Here is a 24557-nt window from a genome sequence, read left to right on the forward strand (position 1 = left end):
ACGGGGTGAGCGTGTGACCCAGCAGCCCCCCTCCAGCGTGTCTGCCCAAGGGAAATGAAAGCCCATGTTCACACAAAAGCTCGTCCACACATGTTCACAGCAGCATTTCTGGTAACAGCCAAAAAGCAGAAGCCACCCGAACGTCCATCGGCAGAGGACTGTGGTCCATTCACACGGCAGAATGTATTTAGGTCATGAAAAGGAGCGAGGCGTCGACGCCGGCTGCCCTGAACACACGACGCTCGGTGAGGGAGCAGATACAGAGGGCCACACGGCGCGTGGTTCTATTTACGTGGAACGTCTGCAACAGGCACAATCCGCACACAGGAAGGGGGCTCATGGCTGCCGGGGTGTGGGGGCGTGGGGGAGTGACTTCTTAATGGAATGCGGCTTCTTTTGAAGTGCTGGAAACATTCTAGAATTAGATGGTGGCATGGCAGTGGTCACATAACATTTCGGATAGCCTAAAAACCACCGAATTGCCCTTTAAAATGGTCAATTTTACGTTACGCGAATTTTATCTCAATTTTTAGAGAAAGGTGACCCAGCAAATGTGTTGGCAAAGGCCAGACAAGAAGAGAACCGACAACATATAAACCAAATTGTGCCTATATTCTCTACTTGAGAAGCAAGATGATACAGCTTGAAACAACAAGAAAGTGAGGCCTGGGTTCAAATCAAAGAAGGTTCAAATCTTTTGTTGTTGTTGTTGTTGTTGTTGTTGTTGTTTAAGATTTTATTTTTAAGTAATCTCTACGCCCAATGTGGAGCTTGAACTCACAACCCTGGGACCAAGACTGAGCCAGCCAGGCGCCTCGGGTCGAAACCCTTCCTAACATTTCAGAAACAAACTTCGTTAACAAGCAGAACAGCCCTTGCACACAATCCCTGAGAGACTCTCTGTTTGAAGACCCCCAGGGACAGGTGCAGCAGTGGGGGTGGGAGGGGGTGGGTACTGGTGAAAGGTGTAAGGAAGCCTCTTTTAGAAATGCCAAAACATTTGTTCAATGTGTACACAGAACCAACGGTGGGTAACGAGCGAAAAATGAGAGGCGACAGGCAGGCATTTCACCATCAGGACTCGACACGAGAATAGGGCTCAATTCTGGAGTTGAATTATAGACCTTCTGGCCAAGGCCTACGTGAACATTACCACTGGAGAAAGAGCGGATAGTTTCTGGAAGACTCTACGCTCACGAAGCACTAACAAAGAAAAGCCAGATAGGTTAGTGTCTCAGAAGTCTTAAAGGAGGTTAAGAAGAAAAATAAGATCCATCGAATTTAAGGTGGGCAGAAAGCTCAGACGAAGGCTGGATAGGCTTATCCGTGACCAGGGCGTCGGATTTCTGGTTTCAAACTGTGTGGCGTTAACGAGAAAGAGTCTACACTACAGCGGAAAGACAGAGGTTCGAGAGCAGGCACTGCAGCGGGGCTCGGACCCCATGCACGGGTCATGAACAGAGGTGGCCCGGAGGTGGCCTGCTGGCCTGCTGGGACCGGTCTGCTGGGGGTGCAGCAGGATGAACGCTTTGCTGGAGTGTCAAGGAGGCAAGGAGTTGGAACCACGTGTCGGCAGGGAATTCAAAGGGCTGGGAAGATGCCGTTGCTGTGGGAGAGGCAGCTCAGAGCCAGGGCAACAAGCGTGAACTTGTGTGGGCACAAACCGGCCGGGTGGCTGGGCCTCCCCCAGAGGCACACGCGGGCATGGGTGCAGCTCGTGGTGACAGGACCGGGGCTGAGTCAGCCCCCGTGGGCTGGAAACTAGGCAGAGCAGAATCAACAGGGAACAAGTTTCGGAAGTAGGGGCTGGCCCGGAGAGAGGTGATTGGGGGTGGGGGGGACGTTTTCACCGGATTGCCAAAAGTCCTGTGACCCACTGTTCTCTGGACGGGATGGGGAGTGGAGGGAAGGACGGGCATATTGTCAGGGTGCCCGTGGCGTGGGCGGGAGCGGAGGGCGTGGCAGAGCGGACGTGCTGTGGATGGTGTCGTGCAGGCAAGGACACAGCGGAAAGTAACCATCTCTGCAGGGCTGCAGCATGAACATGGGTGAAAGAGATCTAATGCAAAGGGGAAGGAAGTCCCTCCCACCCAGCAAGTCCCCTTCCGGGAATTTTCACACATCCCGCACTTGTGCACAAATACATTTGGACAAGGATGTTTACCGCAGCACTGTTGGTGAAGTGAAAAATGATCAACAAAACACCCCTCAATAAAGGGCTAGTTAAGTACCTCAGGGCACACGGGTACTGTGGAAAGTCACGCGGTTTTGGAGAAAGAATGAAGATGACAGGCAAACAGTGATGAGGAAAGTACTAGGTGAGGGAGAAGGTGCAGAAAAGTGGGCATGATATGATCCTTTTTCTGTAAAAAGAAAAAATACTAGACTAGCCATAAAAGGAGCAAGGCGCCAACACACATTACCCCGTGGACAGACCCTGAACACATGACGCTCAGAGAGGGAACCAGATACAAAGGGCCACACGGTGTGTGATTCCATGTGTGCGAAACGTCCGGAACAGGCTCATCCACAGACAGGAAGGGGGCTCGTGGGGGCCAGCGGGGAGGAGGCGGGGTGGAGGAGGACTACTGATGGGCACAGGGTTTCTTTATAGGGTGACGGAATGTTCTGGAACTACACAGTGGTGATGGTTATACAACCTGGTGAATATACAAAAAACCCACCAAACTATTATACGCTATACACTTACATCAAAGAGGGAGTTTTATGGCATATGAATGTATTTCAATTCAAATAACACCGTATGGCATGTGTCTTTTATATGCATACAAAATATCGGAAAGAATCCACACCAAACTTTATTAGCAGTGGGACGGGCAGAGGAAGAGAGGCGGAGGAAGCCAGGGGCTCTTCTTCCCCCTTTGTATTTTTGGGTATTATCTGGAGGCTTCACCATGAAAAGATTCCCCTGACGTAAAGAGGAAGGAAACAAGAGGTATTGGGAACTGCCCAGAAGGGTCCCCAAGTCGTGAATTCCGGTCACCACGGAATTCTGGGATCAAACTGTTCAGTGGCCCAGAAGGGACACTGGTGCGCAAAGCCCAACCACGACCACTTGAGAAATGGAAAACATTTGAGTCAGGTGGGCCGGTGCTACTCACACCTTGTGAGTGACCTAAAACTGAACTGGCCGTGAACTATCTGAACGCCGGTTTGTAGCTCAGACAATGGTCACCTTTTAGAAAGAATGGCAGTGACCAAGGAGGTGTGCCTGTTTTCATTTTGACACCGCAGGCCATCTGTGGTCACGGTGCACCTGGAATGCGGCCGGTCCAAACCGAGATGTGCTGTGCGTGTAAAGTGCACACTGGATTCCAAAGACTCGGCACACAGGAAGAACGTGAAACATCTACCAAAGATGTGTTCATACAGACCCCATGTTAAAACAACAATGTTCTGGATATATTGGAGTAAGTGAAACACATTATTCAAATTAACTTCACCTGTCTGTGTTTACTTTTTAACTGAGGCTACTAGAAAATTTTAAATTGCACACGCAGCTCACATTGTGTTTGTTAGACAACTGTGATCTAGAACAATCCTAGAGTAAGTCAAAAAACTGTGAATTTGCAAATACCTTACGAGGTCCTATTTTCCTAGAAAGTAAGCAAAATGACTGCTAGAGCTAGGTAAGATTTTGACCTGGTAAGAACTCGAGTCAATTCAACAAGTGATTACTTGGTGTAATTATTTGGTGTCCCACAGAGGCATTGAGACATGGTCTCCATTCTCTCATCTCAGGAGAGAGAAAAGGAGAGTCACAAATAACTCTTATGCGGCAAAGGGGACAGGTGCAGACTCCAGCTGGGAATCTGGGACGGTCCCATCCGGACCCCGAGGGAGGGGCAGGACCTATGGGGGTCGGGCAAACAGGAAGGAGGGACTAGTTCAAGATGGGAAGCTGGGCACAGCAGGGGCTGTGATGGGTTGGAGCTGGTTGGAGCAGAGGGCACAGGCTCGGCCACCCCGGGAGAAAGGCTGTGAATGCCAGGTGGAGCCGCCCCCCCCCCCCCCCCGCCCGACTCCATCCTACAGGGCAGAGGTCAGCAAACCCTGCCCAACGCCCCAGCCAAGTCCCGCCCACTCTACCGCCTGGTGTGTATATAGCCCGTAAGCTAAAATGGTCTTATATTCATAAAGGGTTATAAAAAAAATCAGAGCCAAAATATTTTGTGGCATATGAAAATTACATGAAATCCACATTTCAGTGCCCATAAATAAAGTTTTATTGGCACATGGCCACACCCATTCATTTACATGTTGTCAACAGCAGAGCCCCGTCCTGGCCCACAAAGCCTAAATATTTCCTGTCTGGTCCTTTATAGAGAATGGTTGCTGACTCCTCCACTTTCTTGGAATACCAAAAGATTCTACGGGCTTTATGTGCTCAGATAAAGTAATGGTACTTTTGCTGATTTTGCAGAAATATACGTAAGGGATATATTTCTCAAATTAAAGGACAATTTGCCCTAGATATTTCTTAAACCCCTGGTACAGGTCTCCTCTCATCTGCTAGTGACCAGCAGTAAGCAATGCAACCAACTCCCTACACGTACAGCGTTACTGGGAGATGCTGGGTCAGCCCGTTGTGTCTGACTCGACGGCAGGAGTTTTAAAGGACATTTGCTCCGAGCGGCCGTTTGCGCACCAGCATCGTATTTTATAATTTAATCATGTTTTGCTAATAAGAACATTGTGAGTGCACGTGATTTGAATTAGGGCGTTGATATTCCACGGTGTCCCGCAAACACGTCAGGCACCATCCCGCCACCGCCAGCAGCTTAAGGCCACGGCTGAGCATGGAAGGAGAAGGCGGAACCAGTGGGTCTGCGCCACGGCCCTCGCAAGGGCAGTCTGCAGTCTTCCACTAGAGCATCTGAACTGGAACAGCAGGAGCAGAATGGACAGGATGGAGACGTGTGGGCAGCGGTAGTGGGGTGAAGGACAGGGGAAGAAGGCGGGGGGCACGGGGCCCAGCGTTCAAGGCTGGCCACCGAGACTGTGGCATCAGGATAATAATTTCTCCTTCACTTACCGCCTTGCCGTCCTCCCTGGCCCTGGGCCCAGTCCTCTCTAAAACTAGAGAGGAGTCTAGACTGAGCTCACGCTGCGGCCGAAAGGCAAGTCGAGCTGGGTTTTGCAGGAGGAAGGATTTCTCCGCTACCTGCCCAAGGGACCAGGAAGCACAGGAGGCGTTTCTAGCTCTGTCGGGGCCTGCTGGCCCTACTGACCCCAGCAGGGCTGCACCAGGGTCAGAAGGCGTGTGTGTAAAGCACCAGGCATATGGTAGGTGCTCAGGGTGTGAGGTCACGGCAACCCCTTTACTTTCAAAACATAACCTTGGGATCCCGCGGTCACGACTTTTATTTTTTTTTTTATTTTATTTTTTTTAATTTTTTTTTTCAACGTTTATTTATTTTTGGGACAGAGAGAGACAGAGCATGAACGGGGGAGGGGCAGAGAGAGAGGGAGACACAGAATCAGAAACAGGCTCCAGGCTCCGAGCCAATCAGCCCAGAGCCTGACGCGGGGCTCGAACTCACGACCGCGAGATCGTGACCTGGCTGAAGTCGGACGCTTAACCGACTGCGCCACCCAGGCGCCCCCCGCGGTCACGACTTTTAAAGTGGCTGCCCCCTCCTGAGAGCTGCTCTTTATTCCCCGCCCCATCTGCCACTCTCTGCCTTTCCTCGAAAACCTTCTTTTCCTTGGTCTAAAGCACAAGGGGGAGCCTGGCCACTCAACAAGCGCTTGTCAGAAGTGCTGGGCTGCCGGGGCCCGTCCCCTCCCTGGCCGCAGAAAGGCAGTCTCTCCGCCTGAAACTCTCAGGATCCACGTGAGCATGTTTCACGGGAGCCCATGGATCACGGTCGTTTGAGAACAGGTTCCTGCATCCAAATGTCTCCAGTTCCCTTGGACAAGAATCCCTCCAGCACTGGAAGGTCTCATATGCCCTGAGAAGGTGGAAAATGGCGCACTAAATGCCGGCACGTGTCATGTTAGCTACAAGCTTTGGTAACAGGACAAGGGACCGTACAGATAGATATCTCAGGGTCTCTACTGGCAAACAATACGGGGCTTTGGTTTCCATGAAGTGCATCTCAGCCTGTCCAACTGGTTTCCATTTTGAGTGGCATTCACAGTTATTCTTATTCCCAGTAAGAATCATGACGATCTAACTAGAATTGGGAGCTTTGCGGTGGAACGTCGGACGTGGGGCCCTCCCCAGCCTGGGCATTGCGGCGGTTACGGGGACTAACGTTCACACTTTCACAGAGGACAGGGGAAGGGGCTGCAGGAGAGGAAGTGCCTTCGGTGAGATGAGCTTCCCTGGGCACTCACCCCACACACGTCCACCAAGTCCACCACCTCAAGGGGCCATGACCTTGAACCAGCGTCTCCTTATGGGAACCGCTCCTGAGCTGGGGGAAAACGGATCTTTCAGGAAGGGAGCCAGGGTTAGAAGTATTTACCTACAAAGTGAGTCGACTCTACACAGTTCTGTTGGTCCTCTGTGACGCCTTCCTCCAGCACAGCACGGCAGGCTTCAAACCCTCACAAAGTGCCAGAGCCACACAGGAGCTAAGGGTCTAAGTACTGACAAGGTGCAAAAAGAAGAATGCATCCATTCAACAAATTTTGGGCGCTACGTTTTGTGGATGAAACAGTTCCAACAGGCACAGTGACTGGGTTTGCTCCAAACCAGCTTTTTAACAAAGTCCAATCTTTGAAAAGTTCCAAATACGAATCAAGACACGGCAAGTGGCCTGGATGCAGAACGAGGCATTTAGTACCCTCCACTGTGTACAGCCACTGGCTTCTGAGGCCCCGTTTCTCCAGGAAGACCCCACGCTTCCCGGAAAAGCACCCGACTTGCCTGACGCGCAATCTCTTTGCTGAGCAAAAAGGGGCATCACGAATGGAAGGGGCCTTTGATTCAAATTTCTTTGGGGGATTTGGTAAAGGCAAACCACGCGTCGAAACGACTGGAATGTTAATCTAGACTGAATCAAAAACAGGGCACCTTTAGGGCTATCGGATCTCAGGCAAGGGTTTCAGGACTTTTGCTTCTCGCTAAAACCAAAGGCCGCCGTTACCTGATGGAGGCCTTGCCCCTGAAGAACGCTTTGGGCTCCGGCGTTTGGCTCACTCACACGCTAACTATGAAGCCTGGGGGAAGTGTGGCGGGCACGGCTGCCCCTGTCCTCCAGGAGCTTACAACCCAGAACAGGAAACAAGACACGTAAATCACACCACATGTCCAAGGAGCCTTGTGCCGTGGCAGTTCAGGAGTAGTGCCACTTCTGGCCAATTAATCCACCGGTCCCTAAGTAGGGGGTGACATTCAGACACACCTGAAGACACGGTTGTTGTCACGACCCGGGGGACAGGGGGCAGTGCTACTGGCAGATGGAGGCCAGTGGAGACTCAGAGCCCTACGAGGCGCAAAGGCGACAGCGGCGAGAGGGAGACATCTGGCTCGAGTCTGAATATCTTCCCACTCGCTCACTAAGCCACATCTCAAGGTTCCCAGGTAAGAGAGCCCCGGACACGGGTCTGAGGGAAAAGTAAGATTTCCATCAGCAGAAATGACATTTCAGGGAGGAGGGCAGACAGAAGGCATGTGTGAGGCATGGCAAGTCCATTCCAGGGACCAAGGGACAAGGTGATGGAAAGGAGCCTTTTCATTTCAAGGCCGGAAAACAGCCTCGAACGCTGAGGTAAGCACCATGTGGTTGCGCCAAAGGCCAGGGGCCAGTCCACCAGGTCGGCCAGTAGGCGGGGGATGTGCCCGTCGGCCCTCCCGAAACAGCCAGAAGGGCCGAGCAAGGTGGGTGGGAGGCAAGACCAGAGTGCCAGGGGAAGGAACCAGCCCTGTGCAAGGGCAACGGAGGTGACCGCGGAGTTGCGCTCCTGGGCGCTGGGGCAATATTGCTTCCAGAGCAGGGGAGCAGGGCTGGGCTGTCTGCCGCAAGGGGACCAAAGGACTGTGGTGGCCCCTGCAGCCAGAATGAGGACGGAAGCTGGGCTCGTGCGGACCCCCCAGCTGGGAGGAAGGGTGGGGATGCGCGGCCCGAAATGAGGCGGGGGCACCACGGCGCGGCCCCGCGGCCCTTCTAACCCCACCGCCTGCAATTTCCCTTAACCCCCAACTGAGGAACAGTGTCTTTTCCCCACCAAGGCTCCCCAAAGGCCACCGTCCAGCCGACAGATGGGACGCCCGGCTGCAAAGTAAGACTGCAAGGGACTGGGTCCACCGGGGCTTCCAGAAATACTTTCTATGCACTCCTGTCTGGCATTTGAAGAGTTGCCAGTATAACCACACACTGATGAGCTCCTGAAGTATGTCCCCTTCGTGCTCTAACCTCAGCGCAGCAGCCAATGGCCACGGACAATTCCAAATTGCTGTAGCCCCTTCTCTGGTCTCAACTTCCCCCGGGAGGGTATGTTAACACACGAACGTGCTCGGCCAAGTATGAACGCCTCAGATGCTTGCTGTCTGGGGCCCACGCATATTTGCCGAGTGGACAGAGACCCCAGAGAGCAACTCACACAAAGACGTCCCCACGAAGGTGGATTCTTCTAGAATATGAAGAATTTTAAAAAATCAGAAGCACATCCTTCAAGCTATTTTCTGCGAGTCTGGGATTCCAAATATATTTTTTTTCTCAAGGCAGGCTACATCTGTCTGTCTGTATTCTGAGGACAGGAGAGGTGGGAGAGTGCTGTCTGGTGGTTTCTTTGGGTTCTCACTGGCTGGGGTGGAGCAAGAACACATATTTGTGGGCTGGTAATTTGGGGGTGGGGGCCTCGGCTTCCAAGGCCTCACCCCACAGATCACCTTTCAGACAGAAACGCATCCTGGACACAGCACTGTTCTAAAAGATAAACAGTTTGCATTTTAAAGGGGTAAGTGTATTAAGTGTCGCTGCAACCTTAGGAATGGACTTCTGTATCACGAGTATGGTTTCAGCAGTGTTCCACGGAGACAGGCCATGCGAGCAGGGCCTTCTGTCGGTGGGGACTGGCCCTTTTCCTTTTTCTCCTCCTCGGGCTGCCCAGGTCTCATCCGCCTGTCTCTACCGGGGCCTCGCTCTGCCTGGGGCTCGGCCCCTGGCTTGCGTCTCCTTGGCCTTCAGCGTCCTTTCCCAGCCTCCCTTTCCACCTAGGATCCCTTCAAACTCTCCTCCGCCCGGCCTTAGCCACCGTAGCCAGAGGGTGGCGACGGCCCAAGTGTCCACTGACGGATGAGTGGTAGGCACAGACTGGCCCACCCACACGGCTGCAGTATCAGGCAGCCGCAGGAAGGAAGGCCATTCTGACACCTGCCACTGTGTGGATGCACCTGGAGGACGCCGTGCTTAGTGCAATAAGCCAGACACCAAAAGGAACACGTTTGTTATGTGATCCCACTTCCGCAAAACATCTAGGATGGGTAAGTTCATAGGGACGGAAAGTAGATTAAAGATTGCCAAGGGCCTGGGAGGGTAGAAAGGGAACTAAAAGGGGAGGCTGGGTGGCTCTGTCGGGTAAGCTTCTGACTCTTGGTTTTGGCTCAGGTCATGATCTTGTGGTTCGTGAGTCTGAGCCCCACACTGGGCTCTGAACTGACAGTGTGGAGCCTGCGTGGGATTCGCTTGTCTCTCCCTCTTTCTCTGCCCCTCCCACATCTCTCTCTCTCTCTCTCTCAAAACAGACGGATAAACTTGAAAGAAAGAAAGAAAGAAAGAAGAAGAAAGAAAGAAAGAAAGAAAGAAAGAAAGAAAAGGAACTGAAAGTTTCTGCTACCAGGAATAGAGCTTCCATTTGGGGTGACAAAAAAGTTTTGGAAACAGTGGGGATGGCTGCACACCACTGCGAATGCACTCAATACCGCTGAATTGCACACTTAACAATGGGTACGATGGTGAATTTTATGTGGTCCATGTACTTTGCCACAATTTAAAAAACCACTTTCCTCTGCTGACTCTTGGCTCCTGCTTCTTGGATGTTGACGGCTCTGGCCTTCTGTTCTCACTCTGCACCCTCTCCTTGCATGGTCCCATGCGTTCTCGTGACTGAAGTGACCATTTGTGTGCCGACAGCTCTACATGCTAACCCCTGGCCTGGACCACCCCCGTCGGCTCCAGACCCTGCAATCGGCTGCCTGCTGCAAAGCCGTCCCCAGCAGGATGTCCCAAAGACACCTCAAGCTGGCCGCGCTCACGACGGCACTCATTACTTCCCCTGCCCAACACCAGCTTCTCCCGTGGCCCCTGACTCACTGCAGTGACACGTTCTACCAGAACCCCCCAACGTCAGACAGCTGAGAATCGCCCTCCCCGCGCCTCGGCCCAGAGAGGTCCAGAAGTCCCCGAGCCTCTGAGAACCTGGCCGCTCAGCCTTCCCCAGAGCCCCCTGGCCGGTGCTGTCGGGCAGGCCCCTGTCGCCTTACGCGCGGACCGTGGCAACAACCTCCTCTCCCCTGCCTACCTCCAGACTCGAAGCCTTCCGAACGCACCCTCCAAAATCACACGTGACCACAAAGCTGCTTCCCCACAAGCGGCTCTCAGCCCAGCGCCAGAGACAAGACCCACATGTCCAGCCAGGGCTCGGCACGCTTTTCCTCTAAAGGCCCAGGGGGTAAATATTCCAGTGTTGCTGGTCACATTCTGCTTCTTTTGCAAAAACTGGACTCTCTGCCGTTGCCTCGCAGAAGCAGCTAGAGACAGTACGTAGATGAGCGTAGCTGCGTTCCAATAAAACCTCACTCACAAAAACAGGCTGCAGGCTGGAATGGGCCTGAGGGCTGTCGTTTGCCGACAACCTGCTCCTCTCTCTAATGTCATCTCCCTTGTACCCTGTACTCGGCTGCTCAGGGCTGCTCGCAGGTTCCTGAAAACACGGTCATGCCAGGACTGTCCCCACCCAAATGCCTGCCCCACAGAGATGTCCTGGCATCAACCACATGGCTGCCTTTCTCTGTCTTGCCCAGGCCCAGCTGTGTCCCTCCAACCACAGGGCCCTTTGCACCTGACCCCCACAGTCCACCCCATGCCTGGAAAGGCTCTTTCCTCTGAACTCCACAGGGCTGCTCCCCTTCAGCATTTCAGTCTCAGCTCAACTGTCCACCTCCTGAAGAGCTCCCCGGGACCCAGTGGCCCAGTTCTTACACACACACACACACACACACACACACACACACACACACAGGCTCAAAATAACCGTGGAGATCTTAGTAGAAATAGGCTTACTGCATATAGCACGTCTGGCTTCATTACAGAGTGCATGACAAAGATCACTGTCTCGGGCCTTCCGTTAAGTACGACAACCTATTTTTAATTGGCTGTATGATTTTTCCTTTTCTTTCTTTCTCTTTCTCTCTCTTTCTTTCTTTCTTTCTTTCTTTCTTTCTTTCTTTCTTTCTTTCTTTCTTTTCTTTTTCTTTCTCTCTCCCTTCCTTCCTTCCTTCCTTCCTTCCTTCCTTCCTTCCTTCCTAAAGCAGACTACGGCAGGTGTGGTCTGACTCACAGCGTCTGATACCCTCTTGCTGTATGTGCCACTTACAGCTTTGGGAGGTCAACTGTATTTCCCAGGAAGCCACAGACTCCAGAACGTTTAAAATGAGAATTGGGAGCTGCCAGGGCATACCAACAGTGTTTCAGGCACACGAGCCCTGTGTATCATAAGGCAGGAATGCGTTTCGGGAAAAGAGAAGGAAACACAGCAAGGAGCCAGGCCAGGCTGTCTGCTCCTGAGGGCCTAACTCGAGTCCTGGCACGAAGGCGGGCCGCTTCTCACTCCGAGCGGCTGATTTCCGGACTCCGGCCAGGACGGCGCCCAAGGGCCAGCGGTAACAGAGAAGGGAAACCGGCTTTTAAAACGTCCGTGTGCAGAGCTGGCCACTTGCCAGAGCTCACCGAGACGATGACGTGTGGGCACTAAGCGGAGACGGGCCCACGCCACAACCAAAATGGAAGAGCTCCTGTCGCTTTGGTTGCTTGTGTTTTGGCCGCGCACTTAACGCTGCGGGATGATGTATTTGTACCAGCCTGCCTCTACACTCACCGGAGGGCCTTCCCGCCCCGCAGACAGACAGCGCAGGCTCATCCACTCCATCGGGCGAAACCCACGTCCCGAAGGCCTCCTTGCGCTTGTACTGGTCGGAAAAACCCAACTAAGAACGTGATCCCAGGCCGCTGCTGCTCGTTTCGCTCCCTAATCGTAATAATACCATTGTGATAGAATAGTTCACAGCTAGTCTCCGGGCAGCACCTGCTCTGGGCCAGGCCCTGTGCTAAATAGCGATAATCTTTCTAATATGGTGACCGTAGCACCATCGTCATGTTCACGGATTCCACACCCTGCTTGGAGCCCCCGAGCTAAGCGGCGGAGACACCACACGCGAGCACTTCTCTGCTGAGTCCCGGCCCGGGTCTACGGTTTCCCCTTGATTCTTCCCTCTGCCCCCCACGCGTCCCACCCAAGCTGTTGCAAGGACAGACACGGGCGGCGACATATGGCAGTTGAGCAGCGACTCTCAGTTTCCACATAGGCTCCCCCTGTAGGTATGCAGGAAACGATTCATTTAACAAACGTGCGTGAGTGCCTACTCGGTGCCAGAATTGTGCTCAGCTCGGAGGAAAGAGAAGTGAATTAAACACACAGCTTCCTCCCCTTAAGGAGCTGACCTTCTGACGAAATGGTGATAAGAAAATAAATGCGCATTATGTCTGGCACGTGAGCGATAAATGCTAAGGAACGAGAAAGGGAAGGGGGCTGAGAGTGTGTCACTTTGGAGGGGTGGGCTGGGAGGGTGACGTCTGAGAGAAGGCCTGGAGGAGGTGGGAGAGCACCACCCCCCAATTCCATGCGTGAAGAGCTTTCCAGACAGAAGGCTCGAGGGGCTTCCAAGAGGCCTGCAGGGGTGAAGTGGCCTGAGGAACGGCATCACTGTCAGCGATGAGGCCAAAGAGTCCTGGGTTGGAGAGGCCCAGGGTGGGAGGAGGCTGGCCTCAGCTCCTAGTGAGATGGGAGCCGTGGGAGGGTCTGGAGTTGAGGGATACGCAACAGGAGGGAACGTGCCCCCGCCAGGTTAGCGGGCTGGAATCATCTGGGCCAGAGGCGCTGGTGGCCCGGAGCGGGGGCTGGCGGCGGGGGTGGTGAGGCGTGCTCAGATTCTAGGTCCCCATTGACAGTGGAGCCGGAGCATTTGCTGATGGCTTACGAGAAAAAGAATACGGGGCGACTCCAAATCAACCAGGAGAAGCCAGCGGAAGAAGCCAGCGGGCGTGGAGCCTGGGGGAGACTGTGGGGCCTTTCGGAGCTCCGTTGGCCACCTTGTGTGTAAGCTGCCTGTCAGAATCCACCTGGATGTGCGCGGCGAGTAGCTGGACAGATTCTCTGCTCGGAAGGCCTGAGGGTCCGGTGCCCCCACTCATCACCTTAGGCAGACCATGCTTCCCAGGCACAGATCCCTGGTTCTTCTTCCCAGCCTCCTTCACCTACTCCTTGTCCCACACACACTTGATTCTGGGTCTTCCTCTCCTAAAGTCTTCCCTCTTCTCCCCCCCCCCCCGCCCCCCCCCCCGTAAGAATTCCTTTGCGGCTCTTGTGGCTTCCAAGAAGCACCTAGGTGGTTCTCAGCTTTCTCTCTAATTTTCGGTGCGTATTCACTCACTCCCTCATTCGGCAAATTAAGTGTGCCAGGCACTCGTCTAGAGAACATGACCTGTGGCAGAGCTGCTCACCATTTAAATTCTAGAAAGGGAGTGGAAACGTCTTTTTAAATATGTAAGTCCACAATCCCTTATTTTTTTTTAAATTTTTTTTAACATTTATTTATTTTGAGACAGAGAGAGACAGAGCATGAACAGGGGAGGGGCAGAGAGAGAGGGAGACATGAATCGGAAGCAGGCTCCAGGCTCTGGGCTGACGCGGGGCTCGAACTCACGGACCGCAAGATCGTGACCTGAGCCGAAGTCGGACGCTCAACCGACTGAGCCACCCAGGCGCCCCAGTCCACAATCCCTTATAACAGTGCTGATAGCCAAAAAGCTCTGAAATCTGGAAGTTTTTTGGTAAATTTGGCAGACTCTAACCCGAACTGGCTTGAGGTTGTTTATGGTCCTTATCTACCCATTTTGTTGGAATACTCAAACAATATGGATGTGTTTGCTGCCTGCATATTGGGCCAGGGGTTTCGGACACTGGATCAGGACTTGTACTTTCCTGTCCCCAAGTTCAGTGAGGGTCCCAACTAGCCAGATGATGTCTCTGTGAACTTCCCTTGCCTTTTAAATAGTCCACATTTTACAAGTAAGTAGGGTGTCTGGGGTGGGGCGGTGGGTGGGGGAGGTACATTATTTAAATAAGTGGTCAACTCGCAAGTAATTAAAAAGGGCCAAATATATTGTAAGATATGGTTCCTACGGGCCCTGGAATTTTACGAGCAAAACAATCGCGAGTGATTATTTAAAAAAATCCCACCAGTACCTTCAAAACTTTGACTCAGTTACAACATTAGTTAAAGTTCAATTAATTAAATATTGCCTTAATATGAACTTAATTTTAACTCGAGTCTGAAACTACAAATTAGCTCCAAGGAATGAGATCCAGATAAACAATTTCCCAGGATCTGTATCTCTGGAGAATGGCTCCCTCCCGGCAGCACTTGGGTGGTAAGTAAGCATGGCTAAAAGGTGGACATTGAGGCAATGCGTGCCCTTCACCCAGAATGCAAATATCAGCTGAGTTTCAAAGGACTTGTTCTGTTGCCCGGTGTAATTCATAACTCTGCCGCCCTGTTCCCAGATGCCCCTTTGGAGCGTCTCTGCAGCTTATCTGGCACAAGAGAGGAATGTACCTAAGGGGCTAAATAATTCAGTTTCGCTTTTACTGCGGAGGCCAACGGTTTCTGAGCTCATTCCCAGCCAAAATCAGCCGGAATATCACAGGACCACAGGAGCAGTTACGTTTGTCCATCGTGTTGTAGGAAGTCTTTTTTTTTTTTTTTTAAAGCTACCGAATCCCCTCTGATACTTCATCAAGCCTGTCCGGGTCCAAATTAGCAGTGATCAGTGATTAAGGAAATCAGATTCCTGGTGGAGTGGCAGGGGTGCTGGGCCAGGCTGAGACGTGGGGGGGGGGGGGGAGGAGAGGGGAAGGCGCTTACCATACACTCTCCTCCTCACTTCTCTGGCAAGAGCAGGTGAGGAACCAACTCTAAGGTTATTTTTAAACTTGAGGGAGAGAAACAACAGGTAGCCAAATGATAAGAACATGCTGACAATATGTGCAAGGAAAAAAAAGTTTTCGTTGTTGCTGTTCTGCGTCATTATTACCATTACCGTAATGAATGATTTAGTGGAATCTCAGTGGAAACCGAGAGTCTTGTATAAGGTTGATATTTTGGATTGGCGGAGGCAAGGCCGGGAGGGGAAACCGCTGGGGGGGGGGGGGGGGGGGTGCTCTGCACTGACAGTTCGCGGCGCCCAGCAAGACGGTAGTTGTGTAGTTGTGCGTGCGTGCGTGCTCTGTGCGTTGGGGGGCCGCGTAAGGAAAGCATCCAGAAGCGGACCTGGACGCCCTCCCTCATTCCTGCGGGGCAAGCGGGAGGTTAAAATTAGGATGATGAACCATCCCCGCCTCCGCCGGAATGGCAGGGGAACTTCGGCCTCAGGGGCCCCTGAAATAGCCACTGGGATCGGGAAACCCAACTTTGCCGGTGCAGCAGCCGAGAACAGCCAGCGGGGACTGAGCGGGAGGGAGCGCCGTGGCTCGTCCCAGGGGGCCGGGAGAGGACTAGAGCGTTTGGGTGTGGGTGTGTGTGTGTGTGTGTGTGTGTGTGTGTGCGCGCGCGCGCGCGCGTGCAAGTGCGCGTTTGGGAGGGGGTGTTCAGGGGTGGGGTTTAAATTCACAAACGCACACGCACTCGCACAATCTCAAGAGAAAGTGTCACTGAGCAGTTTGGGCCACGAGTTGGGCTCTTTAAAACAAAATCATAAATTGATACGTTAAAAAAAAAAACAACAAACTTTTGGTGAAACTCTTCTCTCGCTTGGAGATCAGTCCAAATGGGGGAGCTGCGGGTGTGCGAAGGGGCTTCCCGAGGGGCGTGGAAGCACTGGAGGACCCCCCCCCCGCCCAAACTCAGGAATGGGGGTTCAAAGGGAGAGAGGGGAGGAGTGTCCGAGGAGCCTTAGCCGCGAGGATCTTTGCTCAAGACCTCAAGAAGTGAGAAACAGGTCCCCGGGAAGTCCGATTATCGGCGAGTTTGGGGCGAAAACGTGAGGGGGGGTGTTTCCCCCAAGACGAGCGCATCGACTTCTGGCTAAAGGCTGAGAAGGATTCCAAGGGAGCCCTCAAACTCGCTAACGAACAGCCAGTCCCCGGGACACCCCACACCCAGGAAATTGGGGCAAAGGTGAAAACGAATCTTCCAGGCCCCCTCCCCGATTCAGGAGTCTGGGGCGAGTAGTGAGAGAGGGGGGCCCCGGGAACGCCAATTTCGGATATTTGGGGACTAAAAGAGAAGAGGGGTCCCCAGGAGCCCCCAATTCAGAGAGTTTAAGGTAAGGGCTTGAGATGGTTTCAAGAAGTTGAGAGAAAGTGAGAGAGGGGTGCCCGGGCGCCCTCAATTTAAGGATCTGGGGAATAAAAGTAACAGGAGGTTCCCAGAAGCCCCAATTCTGGGAATTTGAAGGTAAAAGTTTGAGGGGCCTCGGGCGCACCCAATTCGTGGCCTTCGAGGGTAAGTGTTGAGAGTGGGGTCTCGGGGGCCCGCGACTCGGGAAGTTTTTTGAACAGCGAAGCGATGGGCTCCCACTTGCCCCCGAGTTTGGCTAAAAGAAGGGGGGGGGGGGTCCCGGGCGCCCCCAAACTCGGCCGCGCCTGGGGAACTGGGCAAAGGAGGCGGGTCCCGCGGGCGCGCCGTCCCGGACGTTTGGGGTGAGCGGCTGGGGGCCGCGCCGCCCGCCTGCCGCCCCCCCACCCCAAGCCGGACCCCCGCCGCCCCCCGCACTCCCCCGGCCCGGCCGGGCCTGGGGCGGTCGCATCGGTCACCTGGAGTTCGGGCCGGGAGTTCGGGCAGCAGCTCCCGCGGCGGCAGCAGCGGCTGCTGCGTGTTGGTCCCCGTTGGTAAGTAACAGTCTCCACGGCTACAGTCTCTATGGCGGCGGCGGTGGCGGCGGCAGCCGCTCCTCCTCCCGCTCTCGCCGCCCGCCCGCCAGCCTCGCGCGCCTGCCCGCCTGCCCGCCCGCCGCGACGGGGCGGGGCGTTGTTACCGGCAACGGTTACCAGGCTCCACGCCCCACCCCTCAACGCCCGCCCACGCCCGCCTCCAAAGGGCACGAGGGGGCGGGGCGTAAGGCCCTCCGGCAACCCATTGGCTGCCCACAGTGCCTGTCAGGAGGGCGTTCCCTGGAGAGGATGAGGGCGAGGCTCGACCAATTGCCGCGGAGGGGGGCGGGGCTTGGCAGGAGGCGCGCACCGCTCGGAGGGTTGGCGAGCGGGAAGCGCTCGTGGCCCCCCGGTGGTGGCGCTGCTCCGGGAAGGCTAAGTTTCGGTGACTTTAATGGGGGCCTTAGTTTCTTCCACAAATGATTACCGGACCTGCGAACACAGTCTGAGTCTGGGATCAGCAAACTCCGACCTGCGGCCCAAATCCTACGCGCCGCCTGTTTTTCATGGACCACAAGCCGAGAGTTTTAGAATATTTTTTAAGTGGTTTAAAACAGTCAAAGGAAGAATTTTGTGTTATCTATATGAAACTCTTGTGTTACTGAATCCAGTATTTCAAGATCTTTAAGAGTTGGCAAACTGTGGTCTTTGGCAAACTGTGTCTCTGTGTTTGTAAATAAGTTTTATTGGAACACAGCCAGGCCCATCCTTTAAGAAACTGTGGAAGGCTGTTTTCACACTACTGGACAGAGTTACATAGTGAAAAGTTTATTCGTTGCACAAAAATGGAATGGCATAAGCAGAGCCTAGAATATTTACCACCCAGCCATTCACAAGAAAATGTTTGCCAACCCCCTTCCCTTCTCACATCCCCCCCTCATCCCTAGATCGTAAATCCAACTACACATTGCACAAACAATCCACCTCTCCTAGAGCTTTGGTCTAATGGGGGAACGCTGACAATAAACTAAATAAGTAAACATATATAGTTATTCGGGGGAAGGGGCTGGAAACCAAGAGAGAAAACTTGTTGGGGAAGAAACAAGCAGGGCAATTAAAGGAAGTATTAGACCTCAGCCCCGTTCATTCATCCATTCATCCATTCACTCAACAAATAATCATATTAGTGAGCGCTGATTAAATTGTTCTTAGGTGCCAGAAACTGATCTAAACATTTTTTGTATGCTAACTCGGTTGAATCTCACATTCATTTCCCAAGAAATGTGATATGCATTTACCCCCATATTACAGATCAGGGAACTGAGGTCTGGAAAGTATGAGTGAATTTGCCCAATGCCAAACAGCTTGTAAGGCTTCAAATCCCAGCAGTCTGGTACCAAAGTCCATGCATTTGACCACTAGATGGGTGGTTTTCAAATGTTTTTGACCACAGAATCACAGCAGGAATACATTTGACTCAAAGGCCCAGTCCACACAAACACATCATAACTAAACAAAATTTTCAAAGCATGATACTTGAGGCAATGCTTGATCTTTTCTATTCTTTTCATTTAATGAAAATGCTTGATGGTGACCTGCTGAATTGATTTGGCCACTTTCTAATGGGTTTCTTCTTGCAAATAACCTGTATTGGGGCCTTAAGCTTAGGACTGCAGGAATCAGTTCCTTTCCTTCAATTATTAATTTAGTCAAAATGTACTGTTTGCCTACTATTTGCCAGACACCATTCTAGGTGCTAGGGACACAATTCCCAGGCTTACAGGAAAAGGGATATGATAGTAACTTGGGGGTGAGTGGGTGGGGCTTATTTTGGATAGAGTAGCCAGGGACGGCCTCTCAAGAGTGACCAACCATCCTGGATGGTTTGAGATTATGGGGTTTCCCGGGACGTGAGATTTTCAGTGCTAAATAGAGGAAGTTCCTGGACCCACAGGAAGAGCTGGTCACCCTAGGTCTCTCTGAGAGGGTGATGTTTGGGCCAATGTTGGAATAATGAGGAAGAGGGAAAGGAAATTATCAAGAATTCAAAATCCCTGGTGTGGAAACTCGTTTTAAATAAACAACAGATCACTGGGTATGGTTGGAGCTGAAGGAATGGGGAGGGCATAAGTGGGTGGGGGGTGGTGAGTCAGGGTTGGAGGGAGTCATTTCACTTAAGGTCTGCCAGGCCATAGGAAGGGCTCCTCATCAGATCGGGAAGCCATGGGAGGGCTTTAAGCAGGAGGGAGATGTAACCAGATTTGTGGTCTGTGATTTTAAAAGCTCACCACATGGGGGCAGATTGAAGGACACAAGAAGACAGAGCAAGAGCTCTCAGGAGACTGTTACAGTTCTCCTGGACTGATGAGTATGGTGGCTTGGATTAGGCACCTGGTAGTGAAGACGGAGATAATAGACGGTGTGGAGGTACATTTTGGAGAACATCTGATGGACCGGATGTGAGGAGCTGAGTGGTAAAGTTTCAGGGCGTGATGGGAGGTGTCTTATAAGCCACGTTGCACAGCCCATTCCGATATAACTTGTGTTTTGAAAATTCAAGTTTGTCCCAACTTGATGCTGTATTTACAATAATGTGTATGTTTTTCTTAACCGTTTTTTAAAAAATTTTTTTTAACATTTATTTATTTTTGAGACAGAGAGAGACAGAGCATGAAGGGGGGAGGGGCAGAGAGAGAGGGAGACACAAAATTGGAAGCAGGCTCCAGGCTCTGAGCCATCAGCCCAGAGCCCGACGCGGGCTCGAACTCACGGACCGAGAGATCGTGACCTGAGCCGAAGTCAGACGCTTAACCCCGAGCCACCCAGGCGCCCCTTAACCATTTGACACATGTAAGACTCAGCTATCTCAAAGAAAATGAGGAGAAACTAGCAAGTACTTTGGAATCAGAAATATTAGGAATTAGAAAATTAGAAACTAGAGTAATTAGGTAATACTTCAAGATGAATGAAAATGACACAACATACCAAAATTTGTGGATTCAGCTAAAGTACAGGACTATTTATAAATATAGTCACGTGTCAAAAAAGAGAAAGACTTCAAATCTTCCACCTTAAGATGGCAAATACAAGGAAACTAAACCCAAAGCTGGCGGAAGGAAGGAGATAATAAAGATTAGAGTAGGAATGAATGGAACAGAGATTCGAAAATCAGAGAATTAAAAAGATCACAAGTTAGTCCTTTGGAGAGATCACCAAAGCTGACAAATCTTGAACTCGACAGATCAGGGTAAAAAAAGAGACGACTCAAATTACTCACATCAGGAGTCAAAGAGGGACGTCACCACAAACTTTATGTAAACAGAAAAGATGGTAAGGCAATACTGTCAACGACTCTATGCCACCGAATTAGATATCCCAGATGCAATGGGCAAATTCCTAGAAAGTGACTCAAGAAGAAATAGAAAATCTGAGTGGACCTATGACAAATAGAGAAATCGCATGAGTAATCAAAAACCTCCCACAAAGAAAAGCCTAGGACCAATGGTGTCTCTGGTGAATTCTACCAACTATTTAAAGGAAAATTAGGGGCGGCTCAGTTGGTTGGGCATCTGGCTCTTGGTTTTGGCTCAGGTCGTGACCTCAAGGTTTGTGAGTTCGAGCCCCACATGGTCTCCATGCTGACGGTGCGGAGGCTGCTTGGGATTCTCTCTCTCCTGCTCTCTGCCCCTCCTCTGCTCGAGCACATGCACTCTCTCTCTCAAATAAATGAATAAACTTAAAAAAATAAAGATTAATGTCAATCCTTCCCAGACTATTATTAAAGTCAGAAGAGTAAAGAATACTCTGTGAGGCCATTCTAACATTCTTTGAGAACTAATCAATGAGTTCAGCAAGGTTGCAGAATACAAGGTCAATATACAAAACTCAATTGTTTTTCTATACACTAGCAATGAACAGTCTGAAAATGAAATTTCTTGGGGAGCCTGGGTGGCTCACTCGTTAAGCCTCTGACTTTGGCTCAGGTCATGATCTCACAGTCTGTGAGTTCAAGCCCCACGTCGGGCTCTCTGCTGACAGCTCAGAGCCTGGAACCTGCTTCGGATTCTGTGTCTCCCTTTCTCTCTGCCCCTCCCCCACTCATGCTCTGTCTCTCAAAAAGTGAATAAACATTTTAAAAAATGAAATTAATTTCTTTTTTTAACGTTTTATTTTTGAGAGACAGTGCAAGTGGGGGAGGGGCAAAGACATAGGAATGAGGGGCGCCTGGGTGGCTCAGTCGGTTAAGCGTCCGACTTCGGCTCAGGCCACGATCTCACGGTTCACGGGTTCGAGCCCCACATCGGGCTCTGCGCTGACAGCTCGGAGCCTGGAGCCTGCTTCGGATTCTGTGTCTCCCTCTCTCTCTGCCCCTCCCCCGCTCTCTCTCTTTCTCTGTCAAAAATAAACATTAAAAGAAAACCAAATAAAAAAATAAAACATAACGATCTTCCTGCTTAAAGCCTTGAAATGTGTTCGGACATGAAATCCATGAATGTGAGGTCCCAGCACACATCCCAGGTCCTCTCTTTCGTGACATCACTCCAGCCCTGGCTGCTCTCTACAGCACGGGGGGTGGGGGTGGGGGGCAGAGGGGAGGCCTTCTCCCAGGTGGTAAGACTCCCCAGGGCCAGGGCCCCGGTGCGGAACTGGACGCAGCCAGCCAGGCACGTGGTGGGAGCTGGTGTGTGTGATGCCCCCCTGGGCACCCTCCCCGGCATGGCTAAGTCCCCTGCTCCGTGTCCCTGCAGAGCTGGCGTGGTCATGAAGGGGGAAGAGGAGGCTACGAGCATCTGACGGGTCGACGGTGGGGACGCCACTCCACACCCGGCACACATGGGATGGTCCCGGTCCAGAGAATGATCCGGCACCAATGTCAAGTGCTGAGGCTCAGGAGCCCTGCTCTAGAATCGAACCCGGAGCACAGCTGTTCCTTTACTAAATCGCTGCTGAATAAACGGGTGGTAGGACGGCACATGTGCAGGAATCTGGTCCAAATCTTTGTTTTTAAAGAGTTTTTAAAACTTGAGATAAAAACACATGAAATTTACCAGTTTAACCGTTTTTCATGTACGCTCCAGTGGCATCCGGGACACTCACACTGTCGTGCAGCCACCCCCACCATCGGTCTCCAGAACTTGCCATCTCCCCAACCTGAGACTCCGCCCCGAAACACGGACTCCCCACCCCCGCCCCACCACCTACTCTCTGTCTTTGTGGACGCGACTCCTCTAGGGACCCGCTGTGCGCGGGGTCACACAGGTTTGTGTCCTTCTGTGTCTGCCTTCTCTCTCTGAGTGTAATGTCTTCAGGGTCCGTCTATGATGCAGCAGGTTTCAGGATGGCCTGAGGCGGAACCATATTCCAGTGTGTGGACAGACCACATTGCCTTCATCCTTCGTCCACGGATGGACACACAGGTCGCCCCACTTCTTGGCTACTGTGAACAAGCTGCTGAGGAAGCGGGGGTCGCCAACCTCTCCAGAGACCCTGCTTTCCATTCTTTTGTTGCTCGAATCTGTTAAGGTGAGATGGGCGGAGACTGTGAAGCGGTTCTCCCACGAGCCGTAACGTCAGAGGAAGAGAATGCAATTCTGTGCTGATGGGAAGGGTTTGAACCCTCTGACTCCAACCCGGGAAACACACACAGGAGTTGCTCCCAGATCCACCCGTGGCGGCCCAAGCGGTGGTTACGGATCGCGTCCGGGCAGGGGGCACGTGTGAACTTCCTGCAGGCAACTTCAGCTCAGGACTTAACCTTCTGTTCCGTCACTCCTTGCTTCCCAGGATCCCTATGCAGGCCCAAGTGATCCCTTACCAAAGGAGCGCCAGGTCCCTGCTCTCACGGGGCATCGGGGACAGCCATGGAGGAGAGTCGGTTCCCGAGAGAAAGTGTTGCCGGCTTAGAGAAGCCACTCGGACCACACCTGGTCTCCCGAGGACCACGCAGGGCACGGTTTTAAAGGGAAAATGGCAGAACCAGAGTCTGCAGAATGGGAAGCCACAGGACCAGAAAAGCTGGTGGCGGTGGAGGGAATGGGACACATTCCTGCTTGCTTTGTCCTCTCAACGAAAGGTCCAGGGCCAATGACATCGAGGAGGCATCATTCACAGGCTGTGGCCAACACATCCTGGCTTCCCTGGGGCTTTCCCGCTGTTTAAACGGAAAACCTCAACCGAGTTCTCCTATGACCCAGCAACCCTACTAGGTAAATGCCCAAAGGGATGGGGAACATTCGTCCACACCAAAACTGGTCCACGAATGTCTGTGGCAGATTACGCACAAGACCAAAACGTGGCAAGGACCCAGATGGCCACCGGCGGCTGAATGGATGAACAAAACGGGGTGTAGTTACACGGTGGACTAGTATACAGCCAGAACGAGTGAAGCGGTGACACGCGGCGATGAAGCGTAGACACAACGTAGATGAACACGGGACACACGACGCTCAGTGAGAGAAACCAGACACAAGAGGCCACGAGATGTGGGATTCCGTGCCCGGGAGACATCGGATTAGCGGCTGGCAGGGACCCGGAGAGGGGGAATTGAGGGCCTGTGTAACGGGGTCAGATGTTGGGGGTTTCCTTCCGGGGTAGTGAAAATGTTCTGGAATTAAGCGATGGGAATGAGCACGTGACACTTCAAATATGCTAAAACCACCAGCTGCACACTTTAATACGATGGCGTTTAGTTATGTGGATTATATCTGAGCAATGATTTTTTAAATGTTTTTTTTTTTTTTAAAACCCTGAAAGGTCCAGGTCCCCGGGAACACTCCAGGTGCCGTAACTCAGGAATCGGGTTGCAAACAGATTGATATTGAGAGCGAGTCCCTGCTCCCCTTTGCTGAGCCCTGGCCTTGGTGACTGCCACCAGAGGCTCCTTGGAGAAAGCTCACGGAGCTAATAAACCACAGAGCCCGGTGGGGGGGTACCCATGTGCTCGGCCTCTACTCAGGACGTCTCGTGGCCCTTCTGCAGCCTGCTTGCTTATGGAGAGAACATTCCTGGAAGGAGAGTGAGCATAATCAGGGAACATACACACGAGGAGAAAGGCTGAGCTTTTCTCCATAGATCTTTCGTACTGTTGAGGCTGTCTGCATGTCTGTGTGTCTGTATTTCCAAGCACAAACATTACTATTCCAATCAGATTTGGGTTTTTTTGGCGGGGGAGGAGGGGGGAGGGTGTAAAAAAAAAACAAACCTGAAAGCAGAATAAAATGAAAAGATAGCTTTGGCTGAAAGATCAAATAAAAATTAAGTTTAAAAAAAGTTTCACCACATGTTTACAAGAAAAGAATTAACCAGTAAAACCACAGGACCACCAAAAATGAGTTTTGAGTCCAAGAATGGTATGAAATACATCCCTCTGGGAGCTTTCCAAATCTCCTTGAAAGGATTTCCCCTCGGTGGTTGTTAAAACTTTTTTTTTTTTTTCC

At 52.1% G+C, this 24557-nt stretch overlaps 1 protein-coding gene across 1 annotated transcript in view; it reads right to left on the reverse strand.

Moving 5' to 3' along the window:
• RFX2 (regulatory factor X2) overlaps positions 1 to 17244 on the reverse strand; it is a 91409-nt gene extending 74165 nt beyond the window's left edge. The window contains exon 1 of the mRNA XM_030292768.1: positions 17065 to 17244. The gene's annotated coding sequence lies outside the window, so the exon portion shown is untranslated. The remainder of the gene's footprint in view (positions 1 to 17064) is intronic.
• Positions 17245 to 24557: the final 7313 nt, after the last annotated feature.

The sequence above is a fragment of the Lynx canadensis genome, chromosome A2 (genome assembly GCF_007474595.2).
Source record: "Lynx canadensis isolate LIC74 chromosome A2, mLynCan4.pri.v2, whole genome shotgun sequence".
Taxonomy (NCBI): domain Eukaryota; kingdom Metazoa; phylum Chordata; class Mammalia; order Carnivora; family Felidae; genus Lynx; species Lynx canadensis.